This window comes from Argentina silus (genome assembly GCF_951799395.1).
Source record: "Argentina silus genome assembly, chromosome: 1".
In the NCBI taxonomy this organism is placed as follows: Eukaryota; Metazoa; Chordata; class Actinopteri; order Argentiniformes; family Argentinidae; genus Argentina; species Argentina silus.
Window position 1 is genome coordinate 32,977,775 of NC_139655.1, and position 5,000 is coordinate 32,982,774.

Genomic DNA, 5,000 nt, shown 5'->3' on the forward strand with positions numbered 1-5,000 from the left:
CTTTCTCTCTCTCTCTCTCTCTGGGTCCTTTCTATCTCTATCTCTCTCTCTCTCTCTGACTCCTTTCTATTTCTCTCTCTCTCTCTCTCTCTCTGACTCCTTTCTCTCTCTCTCTCTCTCTCTCTCTCTCTCTCTGACTCCTTTCTCTCTCTCTCTCTGACTCCTCTCTCTCTCTCTCTGACTCCTCTCTCTCTCTCTCTCTCTCTCTCTCTCTCTCTCTCTCTCTGACTCCTTTCTCTCTCTCTCTCTCTGACTCCTTTCTCTCTCTCTCTCTCTCTCTCTCTGACTCCTTTCTCTCTCTCTCTCCATAACTTTAACGTTTAGCGTTGGTAATCAGTTGACCTCTATTGTAGGATTCTCCATGACTGTGGCTAATACATTTAGCCCTGCTGAAAGTGTCATTTGACTTTGCTTTGTCCACTATCTTTTCAATGACACTCACTCAAATGGGACTAACGTACCCTCAAAAGATTCACTTAATTTCCATCTCGACTTCGGTATGAGTTATGCGGGCTGCAATCCGGTTCTGTGTTTTCTTTAGAATATGAGAGATAGCTTTCATATTTTCATAAATGCATTTTCAGTGTGTTTTTTTGTTGTTAGGTTGACAGTGAATTTCAGTAATGTTGTTTTTAGCCAATATGAATCTCATCCTGGTTCAATGGTAATAGAATTGTCAAAATTACCTTCATTTTCTCTCCTCCTCCAGACACACACGCACACGCACACACGCACACGCACAGAATTTCAGTGATGTTGTGTTTTATCAATATGAATCTCATCCTGATTCAATGGTAATGAAATTGTCAACATTTTCTTCATTTTCTCTCCTCATCCAGACACGCTCAACTTAGTGAGTTTGAGCACACACACACACACACACACACACACACACACACACACACGCACACACACACACACACACACACACACACACACACACACACACACACACACACACACACACACACACAACTAGGACCCCCAATGGTGATGGTGAGAAGTGTCAAGTGACGATTGTAAAAAAGGGAGGGACTCTAAGGAGTCCAGGCACTGTGCGCTGATTGGTCTGTGGGCCAAGGGTCAGAGGTCAAGCCTCACCCAAGAGGCCCGTACACATCTGCTGCCAGACGGCAGGTCTTCAGCCTCTCTCGTGTCTATACGTTCCCGGGAGATTACGCCTGTTGCCTGTGGCGTGTGGCGTGCGGGGGGGGGGGGGGGGGGGGGGGGGGTGCGGGGGGTGTCATGACACATTTCCTGCGGTTGGTCTGACACCCAACATGCTCGTCTCTTTCAGAGACAGAGGTCCACCTCTCTCTTTCTTCTCTTCTGCTTCTGTTCCTTGCCTCCCGCATCCCTGCATGTCGGGGTTCAGTCTTCAGAGTTCTCCACCTTGCGAACTGCAGAAAGTAAACAAACCGGGTGGGACGAGAAAGCCCAGCTGTGGACATTTAAACAGGCTTGTTCACCAGGCTCGAAGCACCAGACTCTGAGCCCTCGCTGGCACCGCTGTCGAAACAGCGGCTAGTGTGTAATGGATGCTGCTTGATACCATTCCTCATTCCGTTCCATGCATCGCAATGAGCCCCATCCTCCGATTTCTACCTCCAGCAGCCTCCCCTGGTCGAGGAGGATGAGGACGGAGCGCACAAAGAGGCTCCTCACCCTGAGGGTGCGGCAGTGGCACAGGTGGTAGGGAGAATCGGCCCCACCTCATTTAGGGTCTGGCCCTGAAGACCATGGGGGTCCCCCTCTAACCATGGTTGTACCTGTTGTAATGATAATGATTGAGAATACACAGACACAGACACACACACACACACACACACACACACACACACACACACACACACACACACACACACAGACGCACAGAGACACACAGAGACACACACAGACACACACAGACACACACAGACACACACACACACACACACAGACACACACACAGACATGCACGCACGCACGTACGCAACCACGCACACGCACACAATGAAATTAATAAAACTCTCCATCTCTCTATCAATCCTCCATCCTCCTCCTCCCTGTGTGTGTGTGTGTGTGTGTGTGTGTGTGAGAGAGAGAGAGACAGAGAGAGAGAGGGGGGGGACAGAGAGACAGAGAGGGAGAGTAATGCCTCTATGAAGGAGGGATGGCTATAGAAGAGGGAGGTACTGTACATTCTAATGTCATTACCAGGGTGGGTGACAGTGTCCTATGGATCTATAGGAGGACTTCATCACTCTTGACGGCTGGGTATGAAATCTAATGAATATAATATACCCTTCTATTACAGTGAGGTGAGATAATGGGACTCAGACTACAGCCTAGCTCTGGGCAGAGTCTCACACACTGTCCACTCTCCAGAGGGCCCTCTACCAAATATTCCTTGGCAAAACAGCATGGAACTTTGCTATAAAACCCCCCCCCCCCCAAAAAACCTCAAAATATAAAATATTCTCGTCGACATCATGATTGTTATTGGACCTTGTCCTATCAATGTTTCTTGGAGAAAGCAGTAATTATTCGCCCACAGTTTCAGCAAACAGTGCACGTCATCTGCCTGCATTATTTAAAACGTCGATTTAATTACGTCCCACCCTGTCTATCTGAAATATTACGGTTATTTTGGGCAACTTTGCACAAGGTAAAACGGAGCCCGCAGTTCACCTTTAATGACTACAGTTGCATGTCATAAAGTAGGATTAATTAGTTCAGTGTGATATATGCTTGATTACACTTGATTAAACAATTTGGCTACTTGATTTAATGATTGAATATTGGTCAGTGAGTATCTAGGCAGGTATTGCAACATCAAGTACACTGCATGAGAAAATTGTGAGGTAGTCCAGATGTTCCAAATATTTAGTGCGGTTTCTTGGTTCGCTGGCTTATTCATTGATCCTGCTCCGTGAGTTCAATAAATATGTTTGTCTCGGTGATGGAGACTTATACACAAATATTGACTGGGAACAGTATTAGTGGTTGCTGGTAATAACATGGTATTTGGTTCCTCTCTGCTCTAGCAAGGAAATCTTTTTCCGAGGAGCATTTGTACAATTATTCTAATTTCAAATGTCAGATTTATATGCATTTTAGAGGGCACATATTTTTTGGGGGGAGAAAACAGAGATGGTTATCATCATTAAAACAATAATGATACTCTGCCTGTCAAAAAATACACCGCACATGCACACCCACGCACACGCACACACACGCACACACACACACACACACGTACACACACACACACACAAACACACACACACACGCACACGCACATGCACGCACACACACACACACACACACACGTACACACACACACACACACACACACACACACACACACACACACACACACACACACACACACACACACACACACACACACACACACACACACACTGAGAAGGTGTTCTCACAGATAGCGGAGCAGCAGTGCTCTTAATCAGAAGCAGATCACTTCTCACAGATAGCGGAGCAGCAGTGCTCTTAATCAGAAGCAGATCACATGTGGCTCCCATTATAAAGATTCAGCCTTAGCCTTAAGAATGTCTAACATTTCATAAATATTATCAGTGCGTGGAAAAACTCAGCTCGGACAAAAGCCAAACCAGAGACCATTTCTTATCAGTCTGCATCAGTGCATAATTAGCAATCATAATATCATATATACATACTGTACATACCACACCGCTCCGGCCATTTTCTCTTCTAGTACAGTGTGTTTTAAAAAAAAAAAAAACGCAGGATTCTCCAAAGATAATTAGACCGCATGAATAACAACTTTAAAGCGGGTGAACTAATCTACAATAAACAAAAGTTTAATGAGGTGAGAGCAAGAAGCGAATTCTCTCTCTCCGGTTCAAATCCCTTTTCGTACAGACTCGTCTCAGGGAGACCCCGAGGGAAATATGAGGGATGGTAGTCAGGTCAGACATGCATGCTATGTGTACATGTTTATCTTAGAGAAAGACAAGATGGAGATGGAGAGAAACAGATAAACCGTTTACTATCTCTGAACTTGGGTTTTCAGAGACACCTGCCAGGAGGAAGAACTAGATGTAGGCTAAGCTTATTACAGAAATAACTTTAAAGCCTCAATAAAGAAAGAAGGGGGGAAAAAAGAGAGAAAAAGTTAAGCACTTCCTGAAACTTCTTTTTTTTTTTCTGTCTTTGAGAGCTCTACTTCTTTTCCTTCGTCTTCTCACCCTCTGTCTCTCTCTCTCTCTCTCTCTCTCTGTGTCTCTCTCTCTTTCTCTCTCTCTCTCTCTCTCTCTTTGAGTTAAGGGAGAACGTAATGGTAATGAAATGACCCCGCAAGGCGAACAGCAGCAACCTCACCTGATAAATTATTCCTGACAGCCTTTTAAGCTGCTGTCAAGCAATTTCCCTTGAAACCTTGCTTTGTTTTTTAGGGAGGGGGGGCGCTTTGACACCCTTGCCTCACTCCCAGAGGAACACAGATGACAAGCTCTCAGACGTGTGTGTGTGTGCGTGTGTGTGTGTATGTGTATGTGTGTGTGCGTGTGTGTGTGTGTGTGTGCGTGTGTGTGTGTGCGCTTACGTGCGTGTGTGAGCTTGCATGTGTGCTTGCGTGTGTGTGATTCCCGTGTGTGTGTGTGTGTGTGTGTGTGTGTGTGTGTGTGTGTGTGTGTGTGTGTGTGTGTGTGTGTGTGTGAGCGTGTGCGTGCGCGTAGGAGACGTCTCACAGATGACAATCCCACTAATTGATATGACAGATTATTTTAATGTGTGGAAAGTCATTAAAAAAATCCTGTCGTTGCTTTCTCCCAATTTCTGGCTAAGAATATTTCCGTTTCTGAGGGTAAGATGGAGAATCTGCATATACAGCAGATGACATGAAGTTACTTCTCACCTGCTTCAACCTTATGATGATTCTTGGATATGGATGTTGGGAGGCAGTCACAGTCACAGTCACATTCATTTATCAAACTTTTCGGTTTTTTTAAGGCAACATGTCCAAAGCTTCATCATGA